Below are 13,775 nucleotides of genomic sequence, written 5' to 3' on the forward strand. Positions count from 1 at the left end.
CCAATCCAAAGGGTTTCTACAGTTATATTAATAGCAAAAGGATAGTGAGGGATAAAATGGTCCCTTAGAGAATCAGAGTGGACAGCTATGTGTGGAGCCGAAAGAGATTTTGAACAATTTCTTTTCGGTATTCACTAAGGAGAAGGATATTGAATTGTGTAAGGTAAGGGAAACAAGTAGGGAAGTTATGGAAACTATGACGATTAAAGAGGAGGAAGTACTGGCACTTTTAAGAAATATAAAAGTGGATAAATCTCTGGATCCTGACAGGATTTTCCCTGGGACCTTGAGAGAAGTTAGTGTAGAAATGGTAGGGGCTCTGGCAGAAATATTTCAAATGCCATTAGAAACGGGGATGGTGCTGGAGGATTGGCGTATTGCTCATGCGGTTTCATTGTTTAAAAAGTATTCTAAGAGTAAACCTAGCAGTTATCAGCCTGTCAGTTTGACGTCAGTGGTGGGTAAATTAATGGAAAGTATTCTTAGAGATGGTATGTATAATTATCTGGATAGACAGGGTCTGATTAGGAACAGTCAACATGGATTTGTGCATGGAAGGTCATGTTTGACAAATCTTATTGAATTTTTTGAAGAGGTTACTAGGAAAGTTGATGAGGGTAAAGCAGTGGATGTTGTCTATATGGACTTCAGTAAGGCCTTTGACAAGGTTCAACATGGAAGGTTAGTTAAGAAGGTTCAATCGTTAGGTATTAATATTGAAGTAGTAAAATTCAACAGTGGCTGGATGGGAGATGCCAGAGAGTAGTGGTGGATAACTTTTAGTCAGGTTGGAGGCCAGTGACTAGTGGTGTGCCTCAGGGATCTGTACTGGGTCCAATGTTGTTTGTCAAATGCATTAATGATATGGATGAAGGGGTGGTAAATTGGATTACTACGTATGCAGATGATACTAAAGTAGTTGGCGTTGTGGATAATGAAGAAGGTTTTCAAAGTTTGCAGTGAGATTTAGGCCAGTTAGAAGAGTGGGCTGAGTGATGGCAGATGGAGTTTAATGCTGATGAGCGTGAGGTGCTACATTTTGATTGGAATAATCCAAATAGGACATACATGGTAAATGGTAGGGCATTGAAGAAATCAGTAGAACAGGGTGATCTAGGAATAATGGTGCATAGTTCCCTGAAGGTGGGATCTCATGTGGATAGGGTGGTGAAGAAAGCTTTTGGAATGTTGGCCTTTATAAATCAGAGCATTGAGTATAGGAGTTGGGATGTAATGTTAAATTTGTACAAGGCATTGGTAAGGCTGAATTTGGAGTATTGTGTACAGCTCTGGTCACAGAATTATAGGTAAGATGTCAACAAAATAGAGAGAATACAGAGAAGATTTACTAGAATGTTACCTGGGTTTCAGCACCTCAGTTACAGGGAAAGGTTGAACAAGTTAGGTCTTTATTCTTTGGAACGTGGAAGGTTGAAGGGGGACTTGATAGAGGTATTTAAAATTATGAGAGGGATAGATAGAGTTGACCTGGATAGGCTTTTTCCATTGAGTGTAGGGAAGTTTCAAACAAGAGGACATGAGTTGAGAGTTACGCAGCAATAGTTTAAGGGTAACACGAGGGGGAATTTCTTTACTCAGAGAGTGGTAGCTGTGTGGAATGAGCTTCCAGTAGAAGTGGTAGAGGCAGGTTCGGTATTGTCATTTAAAGTAAAATTGGATTGGTATATGGACAGGAAAGGAATGGAGAGTTATGGGCTGAGTGCAGGTCAGTGGGACTAGGTGAGAGTAAGTATTCAGCATGGACTAGAAGGGCCTGTTTCCCTGCTGTAATTCTTATATGGTTATACTCTCATCATTATTAGATTTTTCATCAACAGCATGCAGATTAGTGCTCTTTCTGAAACTGCCATTTGGCTTTTTATCTTTTACTCTTCCCTATGCAGTCCATTTGTTTTTATCTAAATGAAAACAAAGGATAGAAGTCTGAAATATGTTCCTAAATTTGTTTTTAACTTTAAGTAAAGAGCGCATGTATCAGAAGTGGTGTGATAACATATTTCATTTATGTACTTTCATAGATAATGTGCATTGCATCATGCAAATAACAAAGAATATTTAATCAAACAATATATTTACAATTATTCAAATATTATTGAAATATTAAACACAACAACACCATTCCAATTATGCAGCAGTAGAGATGATTAAAAGTAAAACCATTACAGAATATGAACTGATAACAGTGAATACAAACTTATAGGTTCCAGGGAGATTGCACTAAACATACTTCCACACCGGAACAGAAGAGATTCTTCGTTCTTCAAAGCATAATTGGTCTTAAATAAATAATTGCCTACCGTCCAAGCATGAATTATAAATATTCAGAATTTCAATATTGGTTTGCAGCAGAAGATTCCTACTGAATGCCATAGTAGGCACAGAGTACATTTACGTTCTGTGTGTGTCTTGTTTTATTATGGAGACAAGGTATCTTCTATAAAAAGCTAGAGGGTTCAAAGGAGGTTCATGGAAATGTTTCTAGGATCGAATGGCTTGTCATATGAAAAGTGTTTGATGGCTCTGGGCCTGTATTTACTGGAATTCAGAACAATGAGGAGAGACTTAATTGACATCTATCGAATGTTGAAGGACTTCAATAGAGTCGATTTGGAGAGGAAGTTTCCTATAGTGGAACAGTCTAGGATCAGTATGAATAGCTTCAAAATAGAAGGCATGGTTTTAGAATGGAAATGAGGAGGAATTTCTTTAGCCAGAGTGTGATGAATCTGTGGAATACGTTGCTGCAGTCAGCTGTGGAGGTCAAGTCTTTACGCATATTTTAAGCAGAGGTTGTAAGATTCTTCTTTGGTCAGAACATAAAGGGATACAGGGAGAAAGGAAGAGATTGGGACAGAGTGAGGAAATAGATCAGCAATCATGATGAGTGCAGCAGACATAATCGGCCAAAAATGGCCTAATTCTGCTCCTGTATCTTATGCTCATGGATTTACATTTATGTACAGTATGAATGTATTTCTCTCACAGATACACAATATGGTTATGTGCAGTGCCAGAGTGTTTCTGTAACTGATACATAGTGTGTATAAGTGTGAGGTGACTGTGGTTTTATAACAGATACACGACATGTTTACGTGTGGAGAGTATGTTTCTATAACAGATACATGGTACGTTTACAAGTGGTATGAGCGTGTTCCTATAACAGATAGATGGTATGCTTACATGCGGTGAGAATGTGTTTCTGTAATAGATACACGGTATGTTTATGTGTGGTGTGAGTATGGTCCTATAACAGAAACACGGTATGATTACATGTGGTATAGGGTCTGTCCAGGGTCCTATATAGCTGCAACATTTCCTCTCGGAACCTTCCCTTCCCCAGTCTCTTCAGTTCGGTTCTCATTTCCCAACAATTCTAATTTAAACTCTCCCCAGTAGCCTTAGCAAACCTCCCTGCCAGAATATTGGTGCCCCTGGGATTCAAGTGCAACCCGTCCTTTTTGTGCAGATCACACCTGCCCCAAAAGAGGTCCCAATGATCCATAAATCTGAATCCCTGCCTCCTGCTCCAATCCCTCAGCCACGCATTTATCCTCCACCTCATTTTATTCCAATATTCACTGTCACATGGCACAGGCAGTAGTCTCAAGATTACTACCTTTACGGTCCTGCTTCTCAACTTCCTTCCTAACTCCCTGTGGTCTTTTTTCAGGACCTTTTCCCTTTTCCTACCTATGTCATTGGTACCAATATGTACCATGACCTCTGGCTGTTCTCTCTCCCATCACAGGATATCTTGGATGCAATTTAACTATAGAGTCCCCTATCATTACTGCCTTCCTCTTCCCTTCCCTACCCTTCTGAGCCACAAGGCCAGACCAGTGCCAGAGTCACGGCCACTGCCACTTCCCCCAGGTAGGCTGTCCCCCCCCCCCCCCCCCCCCGCCCCCAACAGTACTCAAACAGGAGTATTTATTGTCAAGGGTTACAGGCACAGGGGTATTCTCTAGTACCTGACTCTTTCCCTTTCCCCTCCTGACTGTGACCCACTTGTCAATCTCATGTGGCCCTGGTGTGACCACGTGCCTATAACTCCTCTCTATCATCTTCTCGCTTTCCCTGACTAGGAGAAGGTCATTGAGCTGCAGCTCCAGTTCCCTAACTCGGTCCCTCAGGAGCTTCAGCTTGACACACCTGGTGCAGGTATGGCTGTCCGGGAGGCTGGGAGACTCAGGACCCCCCACATCTGACACCGAGCACAAAAACTGGCCTCACACACAAACCTCCTACCTCACTTCATCCCGTTACCGCCTAAGCCTGTTGAGTCAAAGACCTACCACTCTGCTGCCTCTCACTCCACTGCCCACTGGATACCGCGGTCTTCTTTTCAAACCTTTCGCTCTGAACTGGCTGACGTCACACGCCTGTGCAGTCTCGCCTCTCTTTAAGCCTCTCTTTATGTTTATGTGTGGTGAGTGTGTTTCTATAACAGATATACGGTATGTTTATGTGTGGTGTAGTGTGTTTGTATAACAGATACACAATATGTTTACGTGTGGTGTAGTGTGTTTGTATAACCAGATACATGGTATTACGTGCCATGTGAGTGTGTTTCTGGAACAGATACATAGTATGTTTACATGTAGTGTGTTTATGTAACAGATACACAGTATGCTTACGTGCGATGAGTGTGTTTGTATAATAGAAACATGGTATGTTTACGTGTGGTGTGAGTGTGTTTCTGTAACAGATACACAGTACGTTTACGTGTGGTGAGGGTGTGTTTCTGTAACAGATACACAGTACGTTTATGTGTGGTGAGGGTGTGTTTCTATAACAGATACATGGTACGTTTACGTGTGGTGTGAGTGTGAACATCAGAACATAAGAAATAGAAGGAAGAGTTGGCCATCCAGCCTATCGAGCCTGCTCCAACATTCAATAAGTTCATGGCTGATCTGACCATGGACTCATTTCCACCTACCTGCCTCTCCCCCATAACCCTTAATTTCCCGACTATGCCCAAATTTATCCAACCTTGTCTTAAATATATTTACTGAGGTAGCCTCCACTGATTCACTGGGTAGAGAATTCCACAGATTCACCACTCTGTGGGAAAATCAGTTCCTCCACATCTCCATCCTAAATCTACTTCCCCGAATCTTGAGGCTATGTCTTCTAGGTCTATTCTCCCCCTACCGGTGGAAACAACTTTCCTACCTCTATCTTATCTATCCCTTTCATAATTTTATATGTTTTTATAAGGTCTCCTCTCATTCTTCTGAATTCCAGCAAGTACCATCCCAGGTGACTCAATCTCTCCTCATAGTTTAACCCCCTCATCTCTGGAATCATTCTCTGCACCTCCTCCAAAGCCAGTATATTCTTCCTCAAGTAAGGAGACCAGAACTGCAGGCAGTACTCTAGGTGCATCATCACCAGTACCTTGTACAGTTGCAGCATAACCTCCTTACTCTTTCAATCCCTCTAGCAATGAAGGCTAACATTCCATTTGCCCTCTGGATAACCTGCTGCACCTGCAAACCAACCTTTTGTGATTCATGCACAAGCATTCCCAAGTCCCTCTGCACAGCAGCATGCTGCAATCTTTTACCATTTAAATAATAATCTGATCTTCCATTTTTCAGCATTGTACTCCATCTGCCAAATCCTTGCCCATCCCCTTAATCTATCTATATCTCTCTTCAGACTGTCCATATCATCTGCACAATTTGCTTTTCCACTCAGTTTAGTATCATCAGCAAACTTAGATACACTACACTTGGTCCCCTCTTCCAGATTGCTAATGTATATCATGAACAGTTGTGGACCCAGCACCGGCCCCTGTGGCACATCGCTCAACACTAATTGCCAACCAGAGTAACACCCATATATCCCAACTCTCTGCTTTCTATTAGTTAACCAATCCTCTCCATGCTAATGCATCACCTCAACTCTATGCATCCTTATATTATTGATAAGACTTTTATGTGGCACTGTATTAAACACCTTCTGGAAATCCAAATAGATAAAGTCCATCTGTTCCCCTCTATCCACTGTGCTCATTATATCCTCAAAGAGCTCCAGTAAGTTTGTCAAACAGAATCTGCTGAATCCATGCTGTGTCTGCCTGGTGGATCCATTTCTTTCTTCTTTAATGATAGCTTCTAGCACTTTCCCAACTACAGGTGTTAAAATAACAGGCCTATAATTACCTGCCTTTTGCCTACTTCTGTTTTTGAACAGTGGCGTGACATTCCCCTTTTTCCAATCTGCTGGAAGAATTCTGGTAAATTATCACCAAAGCCTCTACTATAACCTCCACCATTTCTTTCAGTACCCTGGGATGCATTCCATTAGGACCAGGGGACTTGTCCATCTTTAGGCCCACAAGTTTACTCAGCATTACCTCTTTAGTTACAGCTATTATATTGAGGTCCTTACCTCCCATCACATATCATCTCTCTTTGGTGGTTTAGACATGCCCTCCACCATGAAGACCAACACAAAATAGTAATTCAAAGCCTCAGCCATTTCTTCATTACCCAATATCAATTTCCCTTTCTCTCCTCCAAGGGACCTATGTTGACTTTAGCAACCCTTTTCTGCTTTGTACAATTATTAAAACTTTTGCTTTCCGTTTTTATATTTTGTGCTAGTTTATTTTCATAATCTATTTTCCCTTTCTTTATTGCTCATTTAGTGGTTCTTTGTTGCTTTTTAAAGTTTTCCTAATCTTCCAGAGTCCCACTACTCTTGTCAACTTTGTACGCTCGAGCTTTTAGTTTGATGCCTTCCTTTATTTCCTTAGTTATCCAAGGCTGGCTCTCCCCACCTTTACTGTCCTTGCTGTTAACTGAAATATACTTTAGTTGAGCACTGTGAAAAATCTCTTTGAAAGTCTTTGATCCTCAATCATCCCACCACATAGCCTGTGTTCCCAGTCTACACTGGCCAAATATTCCCTCATCCCATTGAAGTATCCCTTGCTTAGGCATTATACACAGGTTTTAGATCAAACTATTGCACCCTCCATTTATATGAGAAACTCAGTTATACTGTGATCACTCTTTCCAAGAGGATCCCTGACTACAAAATTGCTAATTTTACCTGTCTCATTGCACAGGACTGGATCCAAGATAGCACGTTCCCTTGTTAGTTCAGTGACATGCTGTTCAAGAAAGCTATCACGTATGCATTCTATGAAGTCCTCTTCAAGACTGTCTTGACCAACATGATTCACCCAATCTATTTGCAAATTAGAGTCCCCCATGGTAACTGCTGTTCCATTCTTACATACATCAGATATTTCTCTGTTTATTGCCTGTGCCACTGCAGTGTTATTAATTGGTGGCTGATACACAACTCTCACCAGTGACTTTTTTCCCTTTACTATTCCTAATCTCCATGGCAATTGCGCTTGTGAATATGCACGAGTCAGCTAATTATTATTTCATTGTGATAGTATTTAACTCCAATCATTCATCATAGTATTAGTCGAGACTCAGACACAGCAATGGTTCACTGCCTATTTGCATTCTGCCTAGCATGAGAAATTGAACTGTCGAGTCAACTGCCTCTGAAGATTAGCGGTGTTCATTTTACTCTTGCTTGTTCTTTTCAGATTTTCCATTTGAGAGTTTAAGTTAGTGGCCCTGTTTGACCTAGTGTTTTTTGTTCTCTTTTCTCTTTAACTCTGTTTGCATTAAAGTCTGTGGAATATCGACCTGCTTCAGTGTCTCTCACTCAGCACTTGGGCTATATCCAAACCATAGAGACATCAATGCGTTCACAGCTGAGGTGTGATTTATTTCTATAACCAATCGCATATCCTCTCTTTGCTCCATGACTTATAAAGCATTAGTTTACCAGTTTCTGATTTAAAAAGGACAATTGACCCACCATTTTTCACAGAAACATAGAAAACCTACAGCACAATACAGGCCCTTCAGCCCACAAGGTTGACCCCTGACATCTCCTCTGTACCTATTCCCCAGCACCTTAAAGCTATATCCTCTTGTGGCAACCATTTCAGCCCTGAGAAAAAGCCTCTGACTATCCACAGGATCAATGCCTCTCAATGTCTTATACACTTTTCATGGAAGAGCATCACCAATCTCAGCCAGTCTCTGCAGAGAGTCTTTCCTCATGACTCCCTTTGAGGTATGACTTTGAATAATTTGTCTCTATCAGTCCTATTACTTTACTCATAACCTGAAAACAAGTTAAATCACCCATAATCTCATTAATTCAAAGTTAATATGGCCCTGGTCTCTCTTATTAATTTATTCTTGGGAATAAATCAATTCTACTGCCCTCCAGCATATTCTTCCTCAGGCCAGATGTTCAGAACTGCTCACAATGCTCTGTTTAGTCTAAAAAGGCTGGATTTTGATGATGTTATACACAAACCCAATTTTACATTCAATTGACTGACTTCTCTTTCTCTCTCTCCCTCTCTCTCACTCTCAATCACTCTTTCCCTCTTTCTCTCTTCTTTCCTCACTCTCTCTATCCACTTTCTCTCTCTCACACACACACTCTCTCCCCCTCTTCCCTTCTCTCTCTCTCCCTCACGTATCCATACTATACTGACCGACCTTACTTTGAGAATAAACCACAGTGACCAGTCTGGGCCTCCTCTCTCTTCAGAAAGGAGAGCTGAGCTGAGAGATAACATAATGGAGTTCTTTAAGATGATGAAATGTTTGGTTGAGTGGATACAGAGAGATTTGGAAAAAAATGATATTACTTGATAGCCATGAAGAAATCCAACAGGGAATTCAGAAGGAACTATTTTAACCAAAGACCTGCAAGAATTGTAGATGTCAGTATTGTTATTGGTCAGTGAAGTAAATAGTACACGAGTTTATGCAATGGATCAACAAATACACAGGGGAGAAGGGAACAGAGAAACAGTTCTGATGAATTTAGATGAGAGAAGATGTTAGGAGTGTTGAGAAGAACATAAATACTGGGAACTTGGTCAAAGAGACCAAGTGATCCGACTGAGTGTTACAGACCCTGTCATCAATTTGGGGCTTTCTGTCGGCTTGAAAGAGGTCCCAGAACTTCTTTAAAAAAATCATTCCACACAGTCACAGATCCTCTGAAGATCTGGAACAAAATCTCACATTTGGAGTGTTCATTTTCTTCTTGTGTGATCCCAAAGCACAAAGGGAGCAGTGTAGCAGAAATGCAGAAATCCTCCCTCCACTGCTTTCTTGTTATTCATTCCAGATAAGTCAAACAGAGAGCAGACTTTTATGTTAACATGGGTGAATTAACTATTAGTTAAGTTTTTGACACAAGCAATGTAATAATCAGAGATGACATACTGAATTATAAATTAGCCTGGCAATTAATTTCTAAGTCGAGAGAATTAATTAATTTCTAAGTGGAGGTAATATGAGGTAGTATAATTTTAAGGTGATTGGAGGAAAGTTTTGGAAGATGTCAGGTAGGTGTTTTACACAGGGAAGTGTGTGTTTAGAACATGCTGCCAAGGGTGGTGGTAGAGGCAGATAAATTACGGACATTTAATAAACTCTTCTATAAGCATACGGATGGTAGAGAAATAGAACTTTTTCATAGAATTTAGAATTTATTTAAATCTTGCATGCATCCCACAATGTGCAGGAGTAAAAGTCTTTGTGTTAAGACTCAGTCGCAACGTGCTGACATGTGAATTTAAAAGTCAAAAGGCTTGTAGAAAGCAGCTGTCCCATAGCCTGTTGGTCCTGGCCTGAATGCTGTGATACAGTTTGTCAGACGGAGGCAACTGAAACAGTATGTGGTTGGGGTGACTGGTGACCGTGATGATCATCCAGGCCTTCTTTCTTCACCTGCTGCTGTAAATGCCCTCAATGGAGGGAAGTTCACATCCACAGATGTGATGGGCTCTCTGTACCACTCTCACAGTGGCCGGCAATCAAGGTTGGTGCGTTTCCTGTACCAGGCAATGATATAACAGCCAGGATGCTCTCAATGGTGCCCTGTAGAAGGTCTTGAGGATTTGGGGGTTCATGCTGAACTTCTTCAGTCACTTGAGGTGGAAGTGACATTGTGGTTTTCTTTTGCCTCAAAGCCAGTGCGTACAGTCCAGGTGAGATCTCTGGTGATGTGTACACCAAGGAACTTGAAACTACTCACACTGTTAACTGCAGACCCATTGATGTTGATGGGACTGAGCCTGTCTCTGTTCCTCCTGTAATCCACAACCAGTTCTTTTGGAGAACTATGTAGGAGGGAAGATTGATCTTAGCAAGGGTTAAAAGGTTAATTCAACATCATTGGTGAAGGGTCTGTAGAGAACAGTAATGTTCAATGTTCCATGGAGAGGTGGCACAGTAGTCTAGAGGTTAGTGTAACTCTATTACAGAGCCAGCAACAAGGGTTCAGTTCCCATACCTGTCTGTAAGGAGGTTGTTTATTCTCTCTGTGAGCTCATGGGTCTTCTCTGGGAGCTCCAGTTTCCTCCCAAATTCCAAAGATTTATAGGCTAGTAGGTTAATTGGTCACATGAGTGTAATTGGGCAGACTCATTGGATTGGAAGGGGCTGTTACCATGCTGTATCTCTAAACAAAATTTTAAAAATCAATGCTTTTGCATAATTCCTCAAGAAATAATCATTAGTTCAGGTGAGGATATTACTATCAACACATACAACACGCTGGAGGAACTCAGCAGGTCGGGCAGCATCCATGGAAACAAACAGTCAATGTTTCGGCCCAAAACATTAGCTTCATTTCCACGGATGCTGCCTGACCTGCTGAGTTCCTCCAGCGCGTTGTATGTGTTGCTTTGACCCCAGCAACTGCAGTGTACTTTGTGTTGAGGATATTACTATTCCCCTTCAATTAAATTCAAAAAATTCTGGAAAGGATAAAGGGGATGAAAGGAAAATACTCAAGTTATTGAATGGTGTTTGCAGTTCTAATCAATCTTGCCTATCAACTCTTTCTGTATTTCTCAATGTCTCAGTAATGCAGCCAGTATAATCAAAGACCTCACCCAGCCCTGACATACTCTTTTCTACCCATTCCCATTGTTACGTACCCCATAACTGGGTGTCTTACCAGCAAAAATAGAAGTATCCGTTGGAGTCTGGTACTATTTTCAAAACAGTGTTTATTAGTAAAATATACAAATCAATATCAACAATGCAAATATACAGATAATACATGTTAGCAATACTAAACCTAAAAGTGTGGGTGTAATAATAATCAATAATAAACAAGCTCTATTGTTGTCTAGGGGATAATGAATTATCATGGGAAAGTATAAAGTTCAGTTCAGTTCATACAGGCTGAGGTAGTTGTTGGTCGATGTGTTGTAATTGTTGGAGAGAGAGAGAGAGAGAGAGAGCAAACAGAAACAGCTATTGTCTGGCAAACCTTCCTTTACAATCCTGATCTGTCGATGTGTTGTTGTGGACATTCAGGTATGACCCCTCTGTCCTTTAGCTAGACCATTCTTCTATGGTGGACTCGTCACCCAGGCAAGGGTGGACACACACACAAGCCCCCACCGGCCTCGCTATAAACACTGTGAGTTAAAATTGACCGATCCTTCATTCAGTCTCCTATGCCCCTCACTTTTCTTGAGGGTTCCAACACTTAAACAGTGCTCACTAGTGTGTCTCTTGGTGCATCTCCTGGTGTATCTGAGGGGTGTCTCCCCAGACCTCACTTTTATCCCTACTCACGGGGTCTCAGCTGTCAATCAGTTTTGAATGGCTTAGTCCATCAAACCAATCCACTGATAATAAACAGAATAGTACCAAGTAAACAGCCCTCTCCAGAGCCGTGAGTCTTACAGGAGTCATAAAATGGTCTCTCTCCCCCGGTGTTATCTCGCCCTTGTCTGAAGCAAATGTTCCAGTCCCAGTATGTTTTTGTTCCATCTCTTTCTCTCTCATTAACAGCCTGGCAACAGCAACGGTTTGTAATTCTCCCAGGGGAGGGGGACATGGGCAACCTTGCACCCTTCTGCCCATCAGAGCTGTTCATCCTTCGTAACACCCCCATCCTTCTAGAAATTTTCACCATAGGGGAAAATTAACTAGTACAGCATTTTACAGGATTACAGAGTTTAGCAAAAAAAAGTACAGAAGTGTTCTTAACTATAAAGCAATACAGATATACCTTCACTTAGCATCTAGATAAACAGTCAGTGATTACATTATCACTTCCTTTAATATGGTGTATCTTAATATCTTAATATCTTGTATCTTAATAAATTCCTGTAGCATCAGACTCCAATTTAATAACCACCTATTTTTATTCCTTTTCGTCAGCAAAAAACTAAAGGGTTGTGATCTTAGATTAAGTGTATATTACAAAATGAACTAATACAGGTGTGATTATACTGTAGTACATTACAAAAGTTTGTACAAATACAATTCTCTATTTTACTTTTAAACTTAACAGTCAATCTTCCATGATTTTTTTTATCTTTCACATGCTTTGTTAAATTCCCTCAAAACCAGATCCTGTGGCATTTGTCAACCTTTGCCCCTTTTCCACTTAACTCTCACGTGGTTAGCTTGCTCACCAGTGTGGAATAGGCCTTCACAGACTCCTTTCATAAGAGTATTCTTATCACCAATGTTTTCCAAACTCAGCCTATTTTCTGAACTTCCACACAATTCTTTATTTTTAAGCAAGTCATTAATTTTATCTTCAGGACCCTTCATTCTATTAGTTTTCAGTTTAACATCTGCAAATGATCCCTCTTTGTCAAAACACCACTTTTGATTCTGTCCCTCCAAATCACATCCTTTAAAAACATCAGCGAGTTGTTTACCTTTAAATTCCAAAACAAACTGTAATTGATTCACAGGCACCTTGTTAACAAGCCATTGTTCCTTTAGCCTGGTTACTGCTTCTAAAACCAATCCAGACTTTATATTTTCTTTATTCAATTTAGGAACAACACCTTTCCCTTCTCCTTCAATAATATTCACATCACTAGCTTTCATCTCCTCACTAACTTTTAACACACCTTCTAACACAAACAACTGGGAATTCTCACTCTCCACTGGTACCAAGATTAACCCTCTCTTCACTGAACCAAGTCCATCTGACCCAAAAGGACTGCATTCCTTTTCAACTACATCAGATACCTCAGACTTCTCCGGAGTTTCATTACTAGGTTCAGTACCATGTGCATCCACATCTTGAACACACTCAAACTGGACATCTACCTCTTCCAGGCTTTCCATACCAGTCCCTTTTTCAAATTCTAAGTTCCCCTGATCCTCCCAGTTACTCTCTGGGCAACTCCCATCCGGAGTAAACTCAACCCTGCAGGTTAAAACAACTTCATCTGCTAACCCAGCAGACTCCTTCAAGGTAATGGCATCCTTTTCATCTAGGACTGCCCTTATATCATTATCGGGAACACATATAAAATTTTCAACTTCGAGCTGCTATGTCAAGCCAGACAGATCATCCATGTCCAACCCTTAACCTTCTAACTGCCTTATCTGTTTCTCATCTTTACTTTGTGCCTCTTTACATTCTCTCTTGGCTAAGGGTAGGTCTACCTCCTCTCCTTTACTCTCTTCCACCTCCCTATTCTCTGCTTTACCATCCCCTAACCCCTCTTGGTACAGGGTTGTTAAAAATGTCTCAGCCAAATCAACACTGGATTCATTTAAACTGTCCTCTTTCTCAGCCGCCTTTCTCGACATGCTGTGAGTGATTACGCATGCGGGATAGATCTTAGAATCCAGGGGCATGTCCTCAGCACTCACAGGCTTACTCGTTAATTTCACTGCTGAACACACGTC

The sequence above is a fragment of the Hypanus sabinus genome, chromosome 1 (genome assembly GCF_030144855.1).
Source record: "Hypanus sabinus isolate sHypSab1 chromosome 1, sHypSab1.hap1, whole genome shotgun sequence".
NCBI classification, from domain to species: domain Eukaryota; kingdom Metazoa; phylum Chordata; class Chondrichthyes; order Myliobatiformes; family Dasyatidae; genus Hypanus; species Hypanus sabinus.